Raw genomic sequence first — 25,809 nt, 5'->3', positions numbered from 1 at the left:
ACACTGCTCTTAAATAATTTGTGATAGATATTTCAAAACAATCAATGGTATAATAACTTTTGCTGAACTACATTAACCTTTTCATGCTTGATCGATTAATGTTCTTTTTTGAACATTATGAATTGTAAATTATTCACAAATTTGGCCTCTCCCAGGCAGTACTTTATAAGCCATTTGTTCTTCCCAATCTTTTAATTAAAAATGTTAAAGACTATAAGCGATGAACGTAACAATTACATTTCTGCATCAATTGTTTATTCGATCACAAAATGTGATTTAAGAAAAAAATCTCATAATGAGAATGAAATGCTGCTGGAGCTTTGAATGTTGAAATTGGAGAGTAAGGAAGATAAATCCAAACGTTAAGATTCACGATTCTGCTCTCTGACCTTTTATGAAGAAGGTTACTTTTGATTTATAACTTGTTCAGCAACGTACAGGCAAAGGGAGTTCTTGGTTTTTAATTCTGTTTTCAGTCAGAACCATTATGCACTCAATTTGATCCCAGAAAAGCCTGTCACGGAGTATTACAGATGAACAGTGAGATAGCAGTATAGCTTATTGTTTTGAAATGCTCATCATTGGGGATCTTTCTAGAACTGAACTCCTTTCCCAGCAGGTCCTCAACAGTTATTTTCTGTTACATATAGTCAGTGCCATAGAACTTGTGTTTCACTGTGATCAAAGATGCAATCATTGCAATGGTCATGGAAATGGCAGACCAATCACAGTTTAAAGTTGAAATTCTACAGCTAACATTGTATAAGATAAATTCACTAATGTCCCATTTTCTCATATATATATATAGAGAAATAGAGTGAGTTTAATCTGAGGGTCACCAGACCTCAGGTAAGGGTAAAGTTGATAAAATGGGTTCTTCATGTAACCTCAGCTGATCCAGAAATTAAACCCACAATATTGGCATCACTCTGCATTGTAAACCAACCAAATGAGCTCGCTCACTCCCAGCTAAATGTATCCACAACTGTGTTATAGCTCCTCTGTACACAAGGGTGGCTCAGTGGTTAGCCCTGCTGCCTCACAACACCAGGGACCTGCGTTTGATTCCAGCCCCAGGTGACTGTCCATGTGGAGTTTGCATACTCTGCCTGTGTCTGCGCAGGTTCCCTCCCACAATCCAAAGATGAGTAGGTTAGTTGAATTGGCCATGCTAAATTGCCCATAGTGTTCAGGGATGTGTAGGTTAGGTGCATTAGTTAGGGGTAAATGTAGAGTAATAGGGTAGGAAAATGGGTTTGGGTGAGACACTCTTTGGATGGCTGGTGTGGACTTGTTGGGCCGAAGGGCCTGTTTCCACACTGTTGGGATTCTATGATTCCAAGGGGCCACTGGCACATTTACTGCTCTGCAAAAATATTTTACTGAACTCTATTTTGTGGTTTAATGGATTAATTCTAACTATAATATGGAAATCAGACACAGGCATCATCAGAGGAAGTGATGCGACAACCACCTGATTGGTGCAGCATCAATGTCACCACCTTGAGCAATAAGATGGTGGTCCAATAAGGCTCTTACTTCACACACTCTGCTGATTTGTTACTTTTCCCATATTAGTCAAGCAAATACCAAGAATATGACAGGCATGAAGGAACATGACCTTCTTGTTTGAGTAAGAACACATTTTCTCTTGAGTATTTGGAATCTCTGCAGGAATTCCTCAAGGTAGTGACCAATCATCTTCACAGGCTTTATCAATAACCTTCCCTCCATTGTAGAGCCAGCTGTGGGGACCTTTGCTGATAAATGTACAATGTTCAGCACCATCCTCATATACTGAAGCAGACCATGTTGACATGCAGCAAGACCTGAACAATATCCAGGCTTGGGCTGACATGTGGCAAGTAACATCGGCAAGTACGGGTAATGACCATACTACATCTGAGCTAGAAACTACTATTAAAGGCAATATAATAAGGCACTTGGACAAGTTCAAGGTAATCAGGCAAAGTTGATATGGTTTTGACAAAGGGGAAATCATGTTTAAATAATTTGTTGGTGTGTGTTGAAGAAGTAACGTGTGCTGTCGATAAAGGAGAACCAGTGGATTGACTGTACTTAGACACCCAGAAGATCAAAAGGTCCAACCACCCACAGAGCATTTTTCAAACAGAACAACTGTAAAACTCAGTCAGGTGACCAAAATATCTTTTGAATGAACTGAGCTTGAAGATTCCGATGATAAAAGCCATCTGTGTGTTGTGGCACTGGTCTATGTGTGCGAGAATGCAGGCCTGAAAGCATCTAGGACACTTCATACTTTAGCCTTTTGCTGTCAGTAACTAACCATTTTTTGGAAGAATTGTTTTTTTTCACAATTAGACTGCAGAGAAAACTTCTTTAATTTTGTTTAATATGTGTGTTGCTTTAAATAGATGAGTACATATTTCCTAATTCTGATATTTCAAACCACGAATTAATCAGCTTTGCATCTCTGTTAAGTGATTATTGTTTTTATAATAAAATTACTTTCCTATTTATTAAAGCAACTGTATGGATGAAGCTTTGTCTTCTAAACCTAATATGGATAAAGTACATCATGGGTCATGTCAGTAACTAGGTTAACTTAGATCATAGAATCCCTACAGTGTGGAAGCAGGCCATTTGGCCTATCAAGTCCACACTGGCCCTCCAAAAAGCATCCCACCCCCAGACCTACTCCTCTGCCCCATCCCTGCATTCCCCACAGCTAATCTGCCTAGCCTGCACATTGCTGGACACTGGGCAATGCGGGAGAAAGTGAGGACTGGACATGTTAGAGATTAGAGTGTAAAAGTGTGGTGTTGGAAAAGCACAGCAGGTCAGGGAACATCCAAGGAGCAGGCAAGTTGACATTTCAGGCATAAGCCCTTCATCAGGGGGGGCAGAAGAGGTTTGAAAGATAAATAAGAGGATGAGGGCGTTGGGGGAGGTAGCTGAGAAGGTGATAGGTAGATGCAGGTGGGAGATGATAGTGATAGGTTGCAGCAGAGGGTGGAGTTGCTAGGTCGGAAGGAAGTTGGACAGGTAGGATATTTCAAGAGGTTGGTGCCAAGTTGGAGGGTTGGATCTGGATAAGGTGGGGGGAGGGGAGATGAGAAACTGGTGAAATTGATGTTGAGGCCATGTGGTTGGAGGGTCCCAAAGCAGAAGATGAGGCGTTCTTCCTCCAGGTGTTGGATGGCTTGGATTTGGTGGTGAAGGAGGACTTGCATATCCTTGGCTGACTGGGAGAGGGAGTTGAAGTGATTGGCCACAGGGTGATGGGGTTATTTGGTGCGTGTGTCACAGAGATGTTCTCTGAAATGTTCTGCGAGTTGGCATCCTGTCTCCATGGCCAATTCACCTCACCTGTACATTGTTGGCCTGTGGGAAGAAACCGGAGCACCCAGTTGAAACTCACACAGACACGGGGAGAAAGTGCAAACTCCACACAGACAACTGTCTGAGGCTGGAATTGAATCCAGATCCCTGGAACTTTGAGGCAGCAGCACTACCCACTGAGATACCATCTAAATGGATATTATGAGTAGCAGAACAAGACAGAGACAGTGCACCCCTGCAATCTTGATGATAACATTACTACTCAAGATGAAACAATGCAATGTGCCACAAGATTCAGTCATCATCTCAGGCTGTGATGAAGAACAAAACACAGGTCAGACATATGTATACACTTTCCACCTTTGCAATACTACCACCAACCTCAAGCCATTCCAGTCAACTATTTCGATGGTGGGAGAGTCCATATCAAAGGGGGCTCAGCCTTTTAGTAGAGTAAGGCTGTTGTGGAGTGACATAGCAAGCACTTAGATGCAGTACAAGCAACTGGGGAGAGGTGATGGTGTAATGATGATGCCACTAGATTAGTAATCTAGAGGTGCAGGTTCAAGACCCACCACAACAATTGATGGAATTTAGATTCAATCTAGAATTGAAATCTTGTCTCAATATTGGTTACCGTGCAGCTATCGTTATTTTTGAAATTAAAGGAAAACACACCTGGTTCCCTAGTGTCCTGTAGAGAAGGAAAGCAGCCCTGTTTCACTTGGTTTATATGTGACTCCAGACCTGCAACAATGTGCTTGACTCTTGAACTATCAATCAAGCTAATCAGTCCAATTGCAATTAGGGAAGGACAAAAAAAAAATCTGGCTTTGATCGCATTGCAAAAACATTAATTTAAAGAAAAGTAAATCTGGGCATCTTTCCCTCCAAAAGGCCATTGACATTGGATCAATTGAAAGTTTCAAAATTGGGATTGATATACTTTTGTGAAAGAAGTAGATGAAGATATTTGGAACCAAAGTGGATCAAAAGTGAAGTGAGTGAACTGAACCAAATTGGGTTTGGAATGTAGGCCAGTCATGTTCGGGTCAAGCAAGCTTGAGGGTTTTAATAGGCAAACCCCATTCTTAATTTGTTATAATTCAGTTCATTTAGGTGAGGAAAAAGTCAATGAGGGACATAATGGTCTCTTCACTTTAATAAAAAGTCACTCATTTGTAGATGATTGTCATGTTTAATTCCCCAGAGTTTCAAAGAATGATCTCATTGAAGTTGTGATGAATTCTTACAGGGTGGTGGGAAGTGGAATATTTCCCCTCGCTGCTGATGTGAGAACCAAGAATATGTTCTCAAAATGAAGGGTCAGCTCTTTAAGAGTGAGTTGAAGGTAAATGTGGTCACACAGAGGATGGTGAATCTTTGGAATCCCAGAGGGCTGTTGGGAGCTCAGTTATTGGACAGTGTAGGAAAGACATTGGTAAGTTGCTGGAGTCTAAAGATATAAAAGGATATGGAGATTGGACAGCAAAGTGACATTGAGGAGAGTACCATCCACAATCCCATTGAATGGCATGGATGGCCTGATGGGTCCATTCCTGATACTGTGTTTACCATGGAAGCTGCCCAGTTACTGTAGTTGAGTTATGATTGTGTAATGTGACTGTTTGATTAGTTAGGTGGTTGTGTTGTCTGGACCATTTGGAAAACACACTCAGTGTAACAAGAGAACCTCCTTTCCCAGCTGAATCAGAGACCTGTACAAATACATTTGAGGCAATGAATAAATTAGCCAGTGCTTTTTAATGAATCGCCATTCAAAACCTGACCTTCACTGGCAGGCATTTATGAATTGAAATCTCTCTAGGGCTAATACTTTCACATTCAAATAGTTTGCTGACTTTTTTGGCTGTAGACTAAGGTATGCAATGACAGGATTGGTATTACCAAAACTGAATATCATTAACAAACACAGGGAATGCTGAAGAAACTCAGCAGGTCTGGCAGCATGTGTGGGGAGAGAATCAGAGTTAATGTTTTGGGTCTGGAATAAATCTGCAACTGCAGTATTTTGCTCTACCTTTGAGCTGGGTTCAACTTCTGCCTGTTCCACAGCAGTGTGTAATAATATGTCTGAACAGGGTGATTGGAAAATATCTGTACAGTTAATGCAGGGAGCAGCCATCGTGACTTTTGCAAGCTGAACATCTCTAGTAAGACGGCTCAAGACTTGTTCATCATCTAATGCCAAGGCCCTGAATGGTCCAGACCCCAGTGACAGTCCTTTCAGTTGTTCCTCTGTTAAGAGCTTCCCAAACTGGTTTTGTGTGGTTAATGTTCCCTCATTGCCTGAGCTTAGCTGTTGAGAAACCTCCAATTAAAATTCACAGCACAATAGTCAAAGGGTAATTATTTTGCTCAATGCGGCAAACTTATTTTGGGATGTCTATTCAGGGCCACTCGAGATAAATATAAGGTGAGTAATGTTTCAAGCTCAGTGTGCAGATAAACAGAAAACAAACACAGCACGCTGCATAGTGTGTTTGTTCCGACTCATTGTAAATGTATTGATATATTTAACTAACGCATTAACACGTTTTCTTCCCCCCAAGTACAAACAGACTACTCATGAGCGCAGATAAATTCTTACTGGCCACTTTTCCATCTTCAGTGGCAGTGAAGTTCCAAAAGTTAGCAACTATTCGCAGAGTATTGCACAACTTGAGCGATTCCATCGTAGCCCGATGGAACTCTGGCATCCCTGCACCTGATTTTCCTCACAGTCTCAGGGCGGATAAGGAAATAAAATCAGTCCTGATCGACAGGATGGTCTTGTTTGAGGAGACTGAGTGAGCGAAGTTCAGAGAGACAACTGGCATGTCCCAATTTTATATCCCTGATGGCTTCTTCACAAATCTGGCAAAAATCACAACCAGGTCAATGAGTAAGCACAAAAGTTCACACAGTGTTCAATGATTCAATGGACCTGTGTTTGATTATGAGAGTCTGATGACTGATCCTTGATCACACTGCTCGATTGGTTCAGACTGGGTGTTGACTCAGAGCAAAGTTATCAGGTGTCACAAAGCTAGTCCTTTTATTTCGTAAAAGTTGTTCCTTGGCTCAAGAATACTCTGTCCTTGATTTTCTTCAGAGGGGTAATAAACCAAGCCGGGCTCCGATCAGACTGGTTTGGTACAGAGATGAAAAAGATTTTGGGAGGCCTTTTGTTTACATGTAAACAGATGAGCCTTCAGGCCAAAGTGGTCATGTTTTAGAAGTGACCTGTAAAATGAAAGGGGATTGGTCTGCTCTCTAACTCAGCAGTTCAGTTCAGTTCAGTTCAGAACTGGTTGGGAGTTCAACAGTGAGCTGCATGGAAAAAACTCTCTCTCTCTCTCTCTCTCTGCCCTTCTAACTTCAACCTGTAAAGATCTGTCCTTCCTTGGACTGTGTTTTAAAGGGTGTTTGCTTATTGGGACTGTTGTGTGTATTTGGATTAGCATACTTAAGTCTAGTTTGAATAGACTGCGTTCTGTAGGAGTTCTTAATCCTGTTCTTTGAGTTTCATTGTGTAATTTTGTGAATACATTTTATGTCTGTTTTAAACCTGGTAGTCAACCTCGTTAACTTAATCCTGGTAATTTTCACTGTACATTTACTGAAACAAATAGCAAAGTTATGGTCTTGGGTTGCCTGCTTTAGAATGTTTTGAGTGGCCTAACCTAGTCTGTGACACAGGCACCACAGAAACTGCAACAGGAGGATGGTGTCGACATTTTAAAGTGTTGTATAAAAGTTTCAAAACAAAATTTCTGCGTTCTGGAGTCATCTCGAGTTGATTAAGAGAAAGAAAGAAAGCCCAACATTTCTGACAGTTAGAAGAATGTAAGAATATATCTTGGCAGCTGGTTAATTGGTGATAGTTGGGTGGGGGGGATGGTTGGGAAACAGTGTGTGAGGCATTTGCACTCCTGATTACACCCCACCCTCACCTGACGTGTTGAATTTCCCTGATCACCATCCTCGCCCTCTTTGTATCCCAAGTTGCTGCCTCCAGATCCCAACATTAGGTCTCCCCACTTCTCTGCTGCACTATTTTCCCCTGTAAACACCTCCCCCTGCCTTGACTTTCACTGAGCTGACCCTCAGGACAGACCATGAGCCCCAGGACAGACTGCCCTGACTGATGACTGACCAGACTGTTGACTGCTCTCCGTGTAGCTCCCTGCCTGGTATATTCTCACATCACGTTGCACTGAGTGCTGCCACCCACCTTTCAGGCCTACTCACAGGACTGTAATAAGGAATCCTTCCACCCCCGGAATGGAAAACTGGCAGTGCCCAAGCCTCTGGCCTGTGAGTGGATAATGCCCCTGTTGAACGGACAGGCCCCTGACTGATGGTAGCTCACTTGACTTGACTCCTGTTTTACTTTGAGATGATGAGGTTGATGCTCATGCAGAGTGTTGCTGCATCAGCTGGATGTGTGAGATTGATATAGTCCTCTGATGTACAGTAACGTTTCCACCCCTTTGACTGATCCTTGCTGTCCAGCCTGACCAAACTCCTGGCTTTGTATTGTACTAAAAGGCAAGCTTTGAATGGCTCAGTGGGTTAGAACTGCTGCCTCATACTCAAGGGACCCGAGTTCAATCCCAGCCGGAGGCAACTGTCTGTGTGGAGTTTCTGCATTCTCCCCGTGCACTCATAGTGCCCAGACTAGATGGGTTAGCCATGGGAAATACAGGGTGACAGGGATCAGGTGGGTCAGTGTAAACCTGATGGACTGAATAGCCTATTTCTATACTGAGTGATTCAGTGAAGATAGATTTACTGTGTGCCTTTTCAGGTGCTTGTTAAAAGTGTCAGAAAGCAACACCAAGATTCTGTGAACATTGAAGTGGGTGGGTGAGGGAGAGAGAGACCTTGATAAGGTTGCCAGCCCTTGAGTTTCCCTCCATGTCCCATCCTAAGAAGGACTGTGGGCATCACGCAAGCCTGTTTAGAGGGCTGGCACCTCAGAACAGCTCCATTGAGAGAGAGAGAAAACACCAGGCCTGATGCATTCTGGGCACTGGGAGGATGGGACTTTGTGCCATCATTGCTGGGCAAAACAGGAGGGTTACACTGAAGATTCCTGCAGCTGTCGGGATCATTGGGATGGAGGAGAAAGCCCTCTGCAGGAACTGGACATGACCTGGCTGTGAACCCTTCCTCCCCTCCAGTTTTGATGGCCTCTTGCCCTGCTGTGGGAAGGCCATCTACTGGTACCCTCCACATACGGGCTTGAGCCATGTTAACAGTGAAACAATGAAAGAACATAGGTCCAGAACCACCTTAACTGACCAGCCATCTCCGTGGAAGTAGCAACTAATCTGGGAAATGACCCTATGGTGGAAATGAGTTGGGGATCTATCTCAATGCAGTTTGCTCTGCTCCCCTCCCAAAACACAACCACTAAACCCCAACTCTTGCCTCCAAACCCATTTTCTCAGGATTGGGATAATCTCACAACAAGTTAAACACCCAATAATTTAGGTTAGATTAGATTAGACTTACAGTGTGGAAACAGGCCCTTCGGCCCAACAAGTCCACACCGACCCGCCGAAGCGCAACCCACCCATACCCCTAACCTAACACTACGGGCAATTTAGCATGGCCAATTCACCTGACCCGCACATCTTTGGACCGTGGGAGGAAACCGGAGCACCCGGAGGAAACCCACGCAGACACAGGGAGAACGTGCAAACTCCACACAGTCAGTCGCCTGAGTCGGGAATTGAACCCGGGTCTACAGGCGCTGTGAGGCAGCAGTGCTAACCACTGTGCCACCGTGCCGCCCACTAATTTCTAAAGGACAGGAGAAAATTGGAGGTTTTCAACCGGTTATATTCACTATGAAATTCAACATGGAACTTGTCTTTACACAAAGAATGGTGGAGATGTGGAATTCTCCGGGAATAAAGCATATGGTATAGATACATTTAATAGTAAGCTGGATAAGAATGTGAGGGAGAAGAGAATAATGGGATAGGCTGATAGAGGAACAATGAGGAGGTTCAGGATATTTCCTCTGGCTGAGGAATTTGGAACCTGGGGTCACAGAGGTGGGACAATGGGTTGAACATCATTAAGATGAGCAGAGATTCCTTCATTCGATGAGCTGTGAATTATTGGAATTCTTGTCCGAGCCTGCTTCTCATTTGTTTCAGCATATCCCAGACAGGCAGCAATCAACATTTAGATGCGAGTCACACATCCTGAAGATAGAGCAGGAATGTTGAGTTGAGGTAGAGAGATCAGTGATGACCTTATTGAAAGGCAGAGAAGGCTTGAAGGGCTAATCTTCCACCTTCTGTGAGTATTCCTGGATTTCTATTTATGTCCTTAAAGAATATGCAGCTGTACCCAATTTACAAAGTATTTGGCCATTTACCAAGGCAGCTTCTGAACTACACAAAGGATGTTTTATTATTTTGTCAAACAATAACGAGTCAAACATTTAAAAATAAGAACACGGTAATGTGAATTTTTACTACTTCACTTACAATGTTTGCTTAACTTTAACTTGAGAAACCAAAGAGATTGAATTTGATACTTTGGTTATGAAACTCACCTTATTCTTCAGCGTTAATCTTACTGCCCATGACCTGCAAAATGTCAGCTTTGTAGGTTATGCGCATTCCATTCCAGCAGCATTAGGATGTCCCTGTGCTACACATGAACAAAATCCTGTTGATGCTTCATTATCAGCCGATAGTCAGGGACAAAGGACTAATACAGTGTTGTTGCTATTGGTAGTCCAGAGATTTCATTTAACACCCTTGTGACCCGAATAGAAACCCATCTCAGAAATAGAAAAATTGACATTAAATTGTTTAACCTGGACTTAAAAAAATGAGTTTCTAAAATAATGATCGCCAGATTGTGTTGCTAACCCACCTGGTTCACAGATCCTTGAGGGGATTCAGTTCTCACCTTCCTCTGATCTGGCCTACGTGTGACTCCAGACCTACACAAAATGATTGGCACTTAACTTATAAAAGAGCATAACAAGTCATTCAGTTGTGGATTGCTCATAGATTCCCTCCAGTGCAGATAGAGGCCATTCAGTCTATCAAGTTGCTCCTACCCTTCAAAGAACATCCCACCCACTACCCTATCCTGTAACCCCATGACAGACAACTTAGCACAGCCAATCCACCTGACCTACACATCTTTGGACTGAGGGAGGGAACCCACACAGACATGGGGACAATATGCAAACTCCGCACATACAGTCACCCAAGGTTGGAATGGAACCCAGGCCCCTGGAGCTGTGAGGCAGCAGTGCTTACCACTGTGCCATCCTAGTTAAGAATGGGTGGCAAATGTTGCCCTAGCCAGCAGTGCCCACATCCTGTAAATTTACGAATGAATAAAAGTTGGAAGACTTACTAAGGAGGGCTAGGAGGAATGCAGCTGGAAACTTTCAAAAGATTAATTAAATATCCAACCGAGGGACTGATTCACCGAAGCCTCAGGAATGGAACTATTGGCTCGTGCCTTGGTCCTGTGTTGCTGCCGGCACATTTATACATCTGGAAACGAATAAGAGGATTTCTCTGGAGGACCCTAGGTTTGCAGATTGACTTTCAACATTTCCCTGTTACTGTTCAACAGTGCTTGAAATCTCCAGCAGAGGGGGGTATTAACACAAGAATAGACTCACTGCTGGCTGTCGTGTGCAAACAGAGATTATTCCTGGTGTCTAGGTCTTTTTCTCTACTGTTCTGTTCAAGAAGAAAATTGTGATTAAACTTATATTGTGCAAAGAAACCATTCCACAAGGTTACATTTTGGTACTCCTCACTGAGTCATGTACCTTACTTCATTTTGAATGTATAAGAATTGCTCCTGATCAGCTCATTTTTAATATTAGGCACCTATCCCCAGCCGGTGTTGACCTTGAGATGTCATTAGCTAATACACAAGGACTCGTGTTTGCATTTAATGCAAGAACATAAACACATCTTTCAGAGAGTCATCTTTAGCAGATGGAGAAAGATCACAAAGTGTTCTTATTGATACAGGGAGCAGATTGTTTGACATCTCCCCAGAAACACTGGGACATGATGCTGTCAATACTCAGTGGATGGAGAAATTCGACATATTGTAAACCTATCATGGGCATTTGAACTTTGAATGTGGTGTTGCAATTTGCAGCAGTAAGAATTGGATTGGCTTAAGGAAGATGGAGTGGGGACTGGTATTTGGCCAAAGTTATTGCTTTAAATAGTTGTGTAGCTGCTAAAGTATCTCAGTATGTGTCCTGTACTGGTTACAGGATCTCCAGTGCAAAACCCATCTGAAAACGGGGAGAATACTTGACTGCTTACCCTTTAATGTGGAGTTTAATTTGGATAAATGTGAGGCATTGCATTTTGTTAATACAAACAAGGACAGGATTTATCCAATTAATGTTAAGGCCCTGGGTAATGTTGTAGAACAGAGGGACCTGGGGTTTAGGTGCATAATTCTTTGAAATTTGCGTTACAGGTAGACATAGTGGTTAGGAAGATGTTTAGCACACTTACCTCCATTGCTCAGAACTTTAGAACATAGAACATAGAACAATACAGCACAGAACAGACCCTTCGGCCCACAATGTTGTGCCGAACAGTTGTCCGAGCTTAAGCACCTATCCATGTACCTATCCAATTGCCGCTTAAAGGTCACCAATGATTCTGACTCTGCCATTCCCACAGGCAGCGCACTCCATGCTCCCCCACCACTCTCTGGGTAAAGACCCTACCCCTGACATCCTCCCTATACCTTCCACCCTTCACCTTAAATTTATGTCCCCTTGTAACACTCTGTTGTACCCGGGGAAAAAGTCTCTGACTGTCTCCTCTATCTATTCCCCTGATCATCTTATAAACCTCTATCAAGTCACCCCTCATCCTTCGCCGTTCCAATGAGAAAAGGCCTAGCACTCTCAACCTATCCTCGTACGACCTATTCTCCATTCCAGGCAACATCCTGGTAAATCTCCTCTGCACCCTCTCCAAAGCTTCCACGTCTTTCCTAAAGTGAGGCGACCAGAACTGCACACAGTACTCCAAATGTTGCCTTACCAAGGTCCTGTAAAGCTGCAACATCACCTCACGACTCTTGAATTCAATTCCTCTGCTAATGAACGCTGATACACCATAGGCCTTCTTACAAGCTCTATCCACCTGAGTGGCAACTTTCAAAGATCTATGAACATAGACCCCAAGATCCCTCTGCTCCTCCACCTGACTAAGAACCCTACCGTTAACCCTGTATTCCGCATTCTTATTTGTCCTTCCAAAATGGACAACCTCACACTTGACAGGCTTGAACTCCATCTGCCACTCCTCAGCCCAGCTCTGCATCATAGCTAAGTCCCTTTGCAGCCAACAACAGCCCTCCTCACTATCCACAACTCCACCAATCTTCGTATCATCTGCAAATTTACTGACCCAACCCTCGACTCCCTCTTCCAAGTCATTAATAAAAATTACAAACAGCAGAGGACCCAGAACTGATCCCTGCAGAACTCCACTTGTAACTGGGCTCCAGGCTGAATATTTACCATCTACCACCACTCTCTGACTTCGACCAGTTAGCCAGTTCTCTATCCAACTGGCCAAATTTCCCACTATCCCATGCCTCCTGACTTTCCGCATAAGCCTGCCATGGGGAACCTTATCATATGCCTTACTAAAATCCATGTACACCACATCCACTGCTCTACCCTCAACCAGATGCTTGGTCACCTCCTCAAAGAATTCAATAAGGCTTGTAAGGCAAGACCTACCCCTCACAAATCTGTGCTGGCTGTCCCTAATCAAGCAGTGTCTTTCCAGATATTCATAAATCCTATCCCCCAGTGTCCTTTCCATTACTTTGCCTATCACTGAAATAAGACTAACTGGCCTGTAATTTCCAGGGTTATCCCTATTCCCTTTTTTGAACAGGGGCACAACATTCACTACTCTCCAGTCCACTGGCACCACCCCTGTTGACATTGAAGACGAAAAGATCATTACCAACAGTTCTGCAATTTCCACTCTTGCTTCCCACATAATCCTAGGATATATCCCGTCAGGCCCAGGGGACTTGTCTATCCTCAAGTTTTTCAAAATGCCCAACACATCTTCCTTCCTAACAAGTATCTCCTCTAGCTTACCAATCCATTTCATACTCTCCTCTTCAACAATACAGTCCCTCTCATTTGTAAATACTGAAGAAAAGTACTCATTCAAGACCTCTCCTATCTCTTCCGACTTAATACACAGTCTTCCATTTTGAGTCCAGGAGTTGGGATGACATGTTAACATTGTACAGGACATTAGTGAGGCCTCTTCTGAAATACTGTGTGCAGTTCTGGCCATAGAATCATAGAGATGTACAGCATAGAAACAGACCCTTCCGTGCAATCTGTCCATGCTGACCAGGTATCCTAATCTAATCTATCCCCATTTGCCAGCACTTGGCCCATATCCCTCTAAACCCTTAATATTCATATACCCATCCAGATACCTTTTAAATGTTGTAATTGTACCAGCTTCCATCACTTCCTCCAGCAGCTCATTCCACACACGCACCACCCTCTGCGTGAACTCTCATCCTAAACCAATGCCCTCTAGTTCTGGAATCCCCTACCCTATGGAAAATATCTTGTCTAATTACCCTATCCAGACCCCCATGATTTTATAAACCTCTGTAAGGTCACCCCCTCAGCCTCTGACACTCCAGGGAAAACAGCCCTAGCCTAATCAGTCTCTCCCTGTGGCTCAAACCCTCCATCCCTGGCAACATCTTTGTCAATCGTTTCTGAACCCTGTCAAGGTTCACAACATCCTTCTGATAGAAGGGAGACCAGAAATGTAAACAATAATCCTGTTATAGTCGACCTGTTATACAAAGGATATGATTAAACAGGAGAGGATTCAAATGGTTTGAGTTATAAGGATAGGCTGGGACCTTTTTTTAACTGGAGTGTCGGAGGTTGGGGAGTGACCTTATTGAGTTTAATAAAATCATGAAGGGTATAGATAAGGTGAATGACGAGGGTCTTTTCTCCAGGGGGTGGAGTTTAGAACTAGGGGGGCCATATTTTTAAGGTGAGCAGAGATAGATTTAAAGAGGACATGAGGGGCAAATCCTTTACGGGGAGAATGGTACGTGTGTGGAATGAACTATCAGAGAAAGTGGTGGATGCAGGTACAGTTACGATGTTTAAAAGACATTTGGGTAAGGTCATGAACAGGAAAGGTTTGGAGGGTTTTGAGCCAAATGTGGGTAGGTTGGACTCGTTTAGTTTGAGAGCATGGTCAGTGTGGACTAGTTACACAGAAGGGTCTGCTTCCATGTTGTATGGGTCTATAACTTCGCCTGGTCAGACCAGGTTTGTTCAGCGGACCACTGAAAATGAAACAAAGGGAAGCATGGAAATGCTCTCCTTTATTCTGGTCCTTCCCAAGAGAAGTTCTCCTCCTGGATTTACAATAAAACTCGGAGCATGTGTTCAATGTACTCCCACACTCTCCTGGATTGTCTCTCCCACTCCTACAAGATTCAGTCTTGTGCGCAGTTGTGAGAAGTCCCAGTGTAGTGAAATGCTGCATTTATTGAGAGGATCTCATATCCTGATTCATGAGCTGTAGAAATATTAAGATAATACTTCTATTAGAATGCAAGCTGTTATCTTCACAGAGAGAAAGCTTTGGTTCTTTAGCAACTGCAACCCTCAAATTAGTAAATACTTACTACTTCCCCTCCCCTCCAGCCCTGATCATCAAATATTTAATCTGTATCTTTGATAAATTGAGCATTGCGTTTTGTCCCATCAGAAATGCTGATCTCGGGAAACTGGGCTTATGAAGTGAAGGTGTAGCTGATTATATGTGAGGTGGCGGGATCCATGCTCCTGTGAAGGTGTACATCATTGGAATCATGTCGATTGCAAGAATATGTTTTGCTGCAGTCTAGATTTCAGCTGTGACAGGCTTAGATTGTCCAGATATTGCGTCTATGCAAAACGAGAAAAGGAAGACATTTAAAATGATTGGCCACCCTGGCCTCAAGTGAATGAATGGTCAGTACTTGAAAGATCAGGAATTGAGTCCTGTGCTAAGACAGACAAAGTCTTAATTGTAAACAAAGACAGAAATTGCTGGAAAAGCTCAGTAGGTCAGACAACATCTGCTGCGAGCAATCAGAGTTAACGTTGTTAACTGTTAACAGAACTGAGGAAGGGTCAGTGGATCCTAACAGGAAGTCTGATTTCTCTCCAGAGATGCTGCCAGAACTTTCCAGCAATTTCTGTTTTTGTTTCTGATTTACAGCATCTGCAGTTCTTTCGGTTCATTTTTAGTGTTTTAATTACCACAGCCTTTCATGATCTTAAAGTCAAAGGTAAGAAGGAAAATGTTCAAAATTACTGTGTTTAATTAGTTTGGAGTTTGAGTAGATAGGAGATGTCATATGAGGATGCATTTACTGACTTAGACCATCACGAAGTTCAACAGATCTGATGTAGTATTGCTGCCAGGAGGTCCTCACAGAGCATACTGAGATGGAATTGGAGCAGGAAGTCAAGGAGCTCAATTTCTTGTCCCTGGACTCTTCTCATGCAGTATAATTATTGCCTTTCCCCTTGAATTTGTGTTCTTGCAAAATGTCCTGATGAGCACAACTTAAAAAGTTTTGACAAAAAATTTCAGCACTAGTTTGGGCACGCTGAGCTCAAGTAAATGAATGGTCCGTACTTGATAGGTCAGGAATCAGGTCCTGCAGCATAACGTATTCTTTCAATTGACATGGTACCAATGGTGTACACCTTCACAGGAGTATGGATCCTGCCCCCTCACAGCTTGATATGAAACCAACCACCTCTTCATTTCATAAGCCCAGTTTCCTGAGATCAGCACTTCTGATAAGATAAAGTGCAATTGCCAACCACCGACCTCAGGTCATGAATGGGGACCCCTGGTGCACACACAACAATTTTCTTAGCCCCTCCGAACTGTGTGGAATTCTGTAATGATGGCCACACCTCGGTGCCCCGTGCTCATCCTAATGAATTCACCTGTAGCCATTTGGTTGTACAGAACGTGAGTGTTGCTGAAAAAAGGAATCAGTTAAGACAGAAAAAGTCTTAATTGTAAACCAAAACAGAAATTGCTGGAAAAGCTCGGCAGGTCTGGCGGCATCTGTTGAGAGAAATCAGAGTTAACGTTGTTAACTGAAAAAAACTGTTAAAAGCCAAAATAGCCAAAACTTTCAAACAAAGCCTTGGCATCATACTTTCTGTTCATCTCCACCTTTTCGTCAGGAATTCCTGATGAAACATCAAATCTCCAGCTCCTCGGATGCTGCCTGACTGGCTGTGCTTTTCCAGCGCACACCTTTTGACTCAAATACATGTACTGCCAAATGTCTGCCTCAGGTCATGAATTGGGGATCCCTGGTGCACACACAACAATGCTCTTAGCCCCTCCGAACGGAGCGGAATTCTTTGACGATGGCCGCACCTCGGTGCCCTGTGCTCATTTAATGAATTCACCAGTAGCCATTTGGTTGTACAGAACATGAGTATTGCTGAAAAAGGACACATTATTTTGTCAAAACTTTATAACCTGTGCTCATCAGGACATTTTGCAGGAATACAAAATTCATGGGGAAAGCCAGCAATTATACTGCACGAGAAGATGCTGCTGATTGGATGGCAAGTGGATTCTCCTTAACCCTATTTGCCAAAGCTATCTAATGTCCCCTTTTTGCCCTCCTGATTTCCCTCTTAAAGTATACTCCGACTGCCTTTATAATCTTCTAAGGATTCACCCGATCCATTCTGTCTATACCTGGCATATGCTTCCTTCTTTTTCTTAACCAAACTATGAGCTGCCAGAGAAAGTGGCGGAGGCTGGTACAACTACAACATTTAAAAGGCGTCTGGATGGGTATAGAGGGATATGGGCCAAATGTTGGCAAATAGGACTAGATTAGGTTGGGATATTTGGTTGACATGGAAGAGGTGGACCGAAGGGTCTGTTTCTGTGCTGTACATAGAACATAGAACATAGAAATATACAGCGCAGTACAGGCCCTTTGGCCCTCGATGTTGTGCCGATCCAAGCCCACCTAACCTACACTAGCCCACTATCCTCCATATGCCTATCCAATGCCGTTTAAATGCCTATAAAAAGGGAGAGTCCACCACTGTTACTGGCAGGACATTCCATGAACTCACGACTCGCTTCCTTCTTTTTCTGAACAAAACCATGAGCTGCTGTTTCTCTGTTTCTGTGCTGTACATCTCTATGATTCTCTCACTGTGATTGATAGATGCGTTGCCATGGAGATTGCACCCATTAATACTGTTTTAGAGTTACATTTTGAACCCGGCAGCTTTACTTTGATTGGCCAGGGCATTGTTCTAAGAAATAAAGCAACAAATTATTGTCATCTATTTTATTGAGTTGAAGCAGACATAGTATATGGACATGTTCCTTATGTCTGGATTCATACACATTGCTTCCAGTACATGCATGTGTGCCCCACTCTGAGCCCAACTGGCCATCCCAATCGAGCATCAGTGTAATCCCTTTCACATTCAGGATTATCCAGCAAATGTTGTCCAATTATGGAACCGTATCTAATATTGGACACAGTGTTGTAGGTTTTGTAAGAGCAGACTGATTGGACAGTACCCTGCTTGTTGTCAAAGGGACATTTTATTTGCTGTGATCAGTGAGTCTTTGGGATATACAGCCTCCATCTGTAACATCACACAAGCATTGAAATGCCGATCCCTCATCACTGAGTTGTGTGATAGGCAGACTGTCTTTTTGGCTTGATAGCAGCATTCTGTTGTGGCAAATATCAACTCATAGCAGCATTATCAAACAGTTAGTCTGACCTGATGATCAAATGTTTGAGATACCTTGCATCTTCAGGATAATCTGAGGTAGATTGTTCAATGTCCAGCACCAAGAGTGACTGTCTTAGGGCCTTTTATGAATTTTTCCTGGTATACAGTCTCTACGTAATCCTGCAGGAGCCAATTTTGTATTTTGTAATGTGAAGTTTCTGTTTTCTGAAGTGCATTATATTTATCTATTTTATAGCTCGTCTGCCAATTAGCTGCTTATTTTCAGGTTTTCTGTGTTATATTGCTTTCTTCCACAATGTCAACTATACCTCTCTGTCTTCCCTTTTGGTTTGGTCTTACCTATAAATTTTGAGATTCAGATGTTTGTTTGTAAGTTCAAATTGTTAATGTAAATTATGGTGAACATAGGGTGGCATGGTGGCTCAGCGGTTAGCACTGTTGCCTCCCAGTGCCAGGGACCTGGGTTCGATTCCAGCCTTGGGTGATTGTCTGTGTGGAATTTGCGCATTCTCTTTGTGGGTTTCCTTGGGGTGGTCTGGTTTTTACCCACAATCCAAAGCTGTGCAGGTTAGGTGAATTGGCCATGCTTAATTTTCGAGGAGAAAGTGAGCCCTGAAGAAGGGCTCATGCCCGAAACATCGATTCTCCTGCTCCTTGGATGCTGTCGGACCTGCTGAGCTTTTCCAGCAACACATTTTCAGCATGCTTAATTTTCCCACAGTGTTCAGGGATATGCATGTTAGGTGCATTAGGAAAGGGCAAATAGGGTCTGGGTGGGTTACTCTTCGAAGGCTTGGTTTGGACTTGTTGGGCCAAATGGCCTGTTTCCACACTGTAGGGGTTCTATGATTTGTCCCAGTGAGGACACTTATAAATCAATGCTTTCTATTTTCCTTCAGCTGAAGAAACTATTTTTAGTTCTCCCCTCTTATTTTCTTTTCTTGGTCCATTTTCTATCTCTGTACCCTCTGATCCCAAATAGCCTAAACCTTACAATGATCTTGACAGGTGGACCCTTAATTAAGGCCTGTTGAAATTCCAAATACATGACATCTTCTATGTTACCCCAGTCAATCTTTCCCATAAGGAACAGAGCATAGAGTACTACACATATTCATTTTGAGCAAAAAGAAGGTTTTATTTTTAAAAAGTGGGGAGAATGACACCAACTTTGGTGTTTTCACAATTAAATTACCATTACTTATAAAAATACAACTTATGGGAAAGGTGGTGAGGGCATTTAATTAAATGGGGGGATATTGGTATTGGCATCTACCGGCTTTCCATCAGTATTCAGGAAGCCTATGGATGGCCTTCTATCCAAATGAGATCTTTAAGGGGTCTTTAAAGCCTGAGTAATAGTTACGCTCACTACCACTGGCAATCACCAAGAAGTGGGCAAGGAAGGATAGGTGGGCGGTGGTGGGTGGCTGTGGTTGGCATTTATGAATAACTGAAAATATTCATTTGCTTGCAGGCTCTCAGGGGTGAGAGTGGGAAGAGAGGAGTGTGATATTTTTCATTCCAATATGCTCAGTACCTGACTGAGGGAATAGATCACACTGAGAGTCCCCCATTCTGCACTGGCAGATGACAGTATCCCAATGATGCTGGGATTCAACAATGATCCTTGCCCTGATGTGGATGCAGTACCAGGCAATGGCACTGCCTCCCATTGGTGCTACTGAGTATGGAAAACCTGCCACCCTTTGATTGGCTGAGTGCGCAGTGTTGTGTTAGTTTTCACAATTAGTACACTGAATATCTTCAAGAGATATATTATGACATCAGCATAACATTATAAGGGTATGAAGTTTTCAGACTCCATCTTAACCAGAGTCACTTGAAGCATGACCCACTGAGAAAGCATACTGCTGTTTGCAACTGGAAACTGAAGAGTCTGTGTTTGTGATAATTGGGTATTTAAAAGAGGTAGAGTACACATCGGTCGAATTTGTCAATATCACATTGTCCATATCGAATTTTTACTTTTATCATAAGCATTGTTTCAAATACTCTGCTGGAGGCAATGTCCATACCATGGTGTCAGTTCATGGTAAGCAGCAATGGCCGTTTCTCAAATTATTCAAGATCCCAGTAAAGGATACCTCATAGAAAACCTCATAGAACATCAACTGGATGGTAACCCTGGACTTTCAAGGCATTCAAAAAACCAGTGAGTAAAATCTGTGAATAGAAATCTTAATTAGGCAGCAGGAAAAGCTTTCTGATTAAAATAAAAGCCCTGCTAAGCTAGAAATTAGCAAGCTGCTTTCTGTTTCTAAGTTTATAAAACCTGTTAAGAGACTTCCTTCAGCATAGATACAGAATTCCACTGAATGGATTAAAACTTTTCAAACACTGAAAGCAGTTTCAGAACCATGCAGTCCTACCTGTGTGCAGAGGTTAGTTGGCTTCACCATTGTTTCATAATTAATGTTGCATAAAGAGTAGTCCAGAGAAAATTTCTGTGTATCCAGTTTTTGTGCATTTTGCATTTAGACCAACACTGACCCAAAACTTTCCCTTCAAAATGTTTTATGAATCTTTTGGTTCCAGAAATTTTCCGAAAATGTTTAAATATAACTTGTGAAGTGAAATATTTTAAAAGGCTGTAAGTTTTTGTTTTGGGAGATGAACTGTTTTCCTTACACTAAATACAGCACAATTCAATTTTTATTTGGTGGGATGGGGCTTGTACAAGCATTTAATAATTTTGGAAGGGAAAGGGTTAATGAAGATCTTGTCCGAATGTTGTAGTACCTAGCAATTTAGTTCAGTTCTGACCTTTTTGTTTTGGGCAGCAAATAGATGATTTGCTGTAATGCGTGCTTGATGATAGCTGTTAGGTTTAATTTATTCATTGATTTCAAATTTTAAAAAGCTCTAATATCACCTTGGTTTAAATTAGATCATGAGATGTAATGCATGTTTGGGACTGGACATATAGTTTTAAATTATTAGTAGTCAAAATTTGTCATGTGCATTACTTAATCCTGCTATATTAATACAGAATTCACAGACTGAGTTAAACTTTAACTTTGAACAAGCTTTTGCAGTTTAGTAGTGATTTTTACTTTTTGGGCAAGTCTGTGGGTTTCTCTTAAAAAAAAGTGTATTTTGTTTTTTAAATTGCAATGCAATAATTACATTCCTTGCTCGAGATGTTGAAATATATTGAAGTCCTCTATATGTTTTGTATTGTTATGCTGTATTTTAACAGGATGACAGAGTACTTGGTCAATGGAAAGATTCTTGGTAGTGTGGATGTGCAGAGGGATCTTGGAGTCCATCTGCATCGATCCCTGAAAGTTGCCACCCAAGTAGATAGTGCTGTTAAGAAGGCATATGGTGTGTTAGGTTTCTTTGGTAGAGGGATTCAGTTCTGGAACTGCAATATCATGCTGCAACTATACAAACCGCTAGTGCGGCCACCCTTGGAATATTGTATACAGTTCTGATCGCCTCATTACAAAATGGATGTGGAAGCATTGGAAAAGGTGCAGAGGAGATTTACCAGGATGTTGCCTGGTCTGGATGGAAGGTCTTATGAGGAAAGGCTGAGAGACTTGGGTCTTTTCTCATTGGAAAGGTGGCGGCTAAGGGGGGATTTGATAGAGACATACAAGATGGTCAGAGGATTAGATAGGGGAGACAGAGAAAGACTTTCTCATAGGATGATGACGTCAGCTTGTACGAGAGGGCACAACTACAAATTGAGGGGTGATAGATTTAAGACAGATGTCAGAGGCAGGTTCTTTATGCAGAGAGTGGTAAGGACGTGAATGTCCTGCCTGCTAAGGTAGTCAACTCAGCCACATTAGGAAGATTTAAACAATCCTTAGATAAGCTCATGGATGATTTTGGGATAGTGTAGGGGGACGAGCTGAGAATAGTTCACAGGTTGGCGCAACATCGAGGGCCGAAGGGCCTGTTATGCGCTGTATTGTTCTATGTTCTAAATGTGCACTATATCTTTAAGAGACACCATCATGTCATAATCACTGAATCAGAGCATGTGACCTAAAGATATAAAGGTCTTAGATGCCATCTAAAATGGGGCCACTTAAAGCATGACATACTGATGAAAGTATGCCCTGTTTTTAACTGAATAACTTGATATTATCTGAAGCAATGGAGTGCCTGTTATATTTGTATATATCAGTAGTTGCAATAATCATCTGTTGAATCTTTCAATACTGAGGTACCCATATGCTAACCCTAACCCTGTTGCAGGTGCTAACATAAGCATCAGATATAAATGCCTTGCTGGAGGCAAAGCAAAAGCCAGTTCAGACAAAATGTGCTCCCTAGGGGAAGGCCTCACTCTGGCCCTAGCAAGTTCCTGAATAGCAAAAAATGTAGTGGTCCTTCTTGGAAAGAGACAAGGTAGGGCAGTCTTGTTTCTCTAGCTGAGACCCTCTCCCCTCCCCCACTTCCCCTTCTATAAGCCTCTCCCAATAATGTCAGAGTTAGCAGAATTGTGAGCATTTACCCATTGGGTGCCTGATTTATGAATGCTTGTATTTACGAATGCGATCCTATATGTGGATTTTAATTTTAAAGACCTGATTTACGAACATTTCCTGAACTCACAAGCGGATATTTATACTGTCCTGCATTGTGGTCTGATTTGCTAAAATAAATCTTGTGAATGGACTCAAGTACAAAACCTGCTCACTACCAGGGGAGTGTTTGAACTCATTTAAAGCACAACTAAAGACATGACATTTAGTAAACACTACATTTCAACACCAGCTGCATTAAGATGATTATTAACAAACCCTTCTAGGTGAAAGTGAGGACTGCAGATCCTGGAGATCAGAGTCAAGATTAGAGTTATGCTGGAAAAGCACAGCAGGTCAGGCAGCATCCGAGGAGCAGGAAAATTGATGTTTCGGGCAAAAACCTGTTATCAGGAAATCTCCCCTTCTGCCCAGCCAGTTTCTTAAATATTAACTTTGATTCACACAGAGTGTATACTTTTCCTGCACAACCTTCGAACTCAAATTTCCAAAGAGGAATACTTCCTTTAGTACCTGCAGGGTTCCGATGCTCCAAATCACAGTTTTCTTGAGTGGTCTTGGGGTGATGGTGCAGGAAGATCGGCCTGTTCAGCCTCAATCAATGATGCTGCTCAAACATAGAGTATTCTGTCAGTGTCCAACTGTAAAAATAAGAGACAGGTGAAAATGTCAGGATGGATTGTGAACAGAATTGCCTTTGGCGGTCTGAGAGCTGTCATCTCCCCGAAACAGCTAATCAAAACTGAGCACAAGTTACATGACCAGTTTGTCAAGACCCTATCAACTGTGATGGGGTTATCAGGTGAAAAGGGAGAAACCAGAAAACCAAATACTGCTTGTGAATTAATCAAATAGTTGTTCCAAGGTAGTCAGCTGTACATTTACAATGTAGTCATAAGCATATCTTCACATTAATAGCCTGCAAGATCAATGGAACTGTAAAATTGTATGTGTCAGAAATATTACATTGTACAGAACACTGGTCCTGCTACAACATATTTATTCATCACTGTTTTAGTACCTAAGGTGAGATTTATGATGGTTGGATCGCTGCTGTTTGACTTATGGACTCCTTTTGAGTTTATTAACACGAGAAAGAGAAAATTTCCAGCTGTGCGTACAATTTTTGTGCATTTTGCGTTTAGACCAACACCGGCTACAGTGCTGCAAACATTCCCCAGTGATAAGAATGCCACTGGAATGTAGAGTTCTTCCTGAGAAAGAGCGCTTGTTGAGAGAAATTGCAAGCCTGTCTTGCCAGATTAGGTGTGATGCTGCGTTGGATATAATTCAAAATATAATCCCCACCTGTGTCGCTTCCCCATCTTTTCCACAACTTTCCTTTTGAAATCATCAAATTAAGTTTCTGCCCTGTAAGATCACTGAAACTGTTATGGACCAGACCAAATCTCTGCAAATTATCCAAAAGATAGTCTAGACTCTAACCTTTTCTTATTATAAAGGGGTTGTGTTCCAGATTCAATTTGGTTGGTCAAACTACCAGGTTTGAAGCAAAACTTCCTTCCTTCATACCCATTATTTAAAACACAACAAAAGGAAAATAGCTGTGACTCTATTGAAATGCTTAAGAAAATAATAGATGCAGTACCTATTACTAATTAACTGTAGGAGAGATATTTATTGACTGACTGGCTCAATATTAACCAAAGCCAACATTTTTCACAATATCTGGTACTGGAGAGTCTCTTCACACTGTTAGAATCATAGGATCCCTACAGTGTGGAAACAGGCCCTTCAGCCCAACTGTTCCATACCAACCCTCTGACGGTTAACCCCCCCCAGACCCATTCTCCTACCCCATTATCCTGCATTTATCCCTTACTAATGCAACTAATTTACACATCCCTGAATACTAGGGGCAATTTAGCATGGTCAATTTATCTAACCTGCACATCTTGGATTGTGGGAGGAAACCAGAGCATCTAGAGGAAATCCACACAGACACAGGGAGAATGTGCAAACTCCACACAGTCACCCGAGAGTGGAATTGAACCTTGGTCCTTGGCGCTGTGAGGCAGCAGTGCTAACCCCACTGTGTCACCCGATTAAGTAGCTAATCTTATCACCAGAATCCATCAAAAATATATACTCACTTGATATTTTTAAACAATTCTTAGTTGCTGGATGACAGCACTGACAGAACTCAGTCTTTACAGCTCTGTAACTCCTTCCTCCCTCTGTAACCTTGCCCTCACCTATATCTCAGGCTCCATCCATATGCCTCTAAAATCCTCAACCATTCCAGCACGGTGGCACAGTGGTTAGCACTGCTGCCTCACAGTGCCAGAGACCTGAGTTCAATTCCGCCTGTCTGTGCGGAGTTTGTACATTCTCCCCGTGTCTGCATGGGTTTCCTCCCACAGTCCAAAAAATGTGCAGGTTAGGTGAGTTGGCCATGCTAAATTGCCTGTAGTGTTAGGTGAAGGGATAAATGTAGGGAATGGGTCTGGGTGGGTTGCTCTTCGGAGGGTCGGTGTGGACTTGTTGGGCCGAAGGGCCTGTTTCCACACTGTAAGTAATCTAAATTTGTATTGCCACAATATTCAACTCAGTGAAAACTGCTTTCTGTAATCCAAGATCCTCATTAAACCCTATCCCTCTAATCAAGGCTATTGTCATTCCATGTCCCTCCTTGTTTTTTATTTATTTTATTTCTGATCACAATGTTGCGAGGCACCTTGCACGTTAAAGGTGCTATGTAAATGCCCATTGTTGTTCATAAAACTATGGAGTGGCTAAGACTCAGCAGAAGGCTATTTGGCCTGTTGGGTCCCTGATGGCTCTTTGCAAGATGATAAGGTGCCTTATAGTGATGGCGACAGCAACAGCCATCTGTTAGCCAGATGAGTGGTAGGATCTCCGGTGGGTATATTAAAGCACCATGGCAGGGGGCATTACATCAGGGCTGCTTTTCAATGCAACACCACCAGAGCCTGTACATGGATTGAAAACATGGACAACTTGCATTTACATAGCTTCCTTCACAGTTTCATGGAGTATCAAAGAGATTTGTCAGCAATGATTGACACGGCTGATAAAACAATATTGAATAGGAAAGTTTGACACAAC

Source organism: Hemiscyllium ocellatum, chromosome 20, assembly GCF_020745735.1.
Source record: "Hemiscyllium ocellatum isolate sHemOce1 chromosome 20, sHemOce1.pat.X.cur, whole genome shotgun sequence".
Classification (NCBI taxonomy): Eukaryota; Metazoa; Chordata; class Chondrichthyes; order Orectolobiformes; family Hemiscylliidae; genus Hemiscyllium; species Hemiscyllium ocellatum.
Note: the sequence above shows the minus strand (reverse complement) of the source record.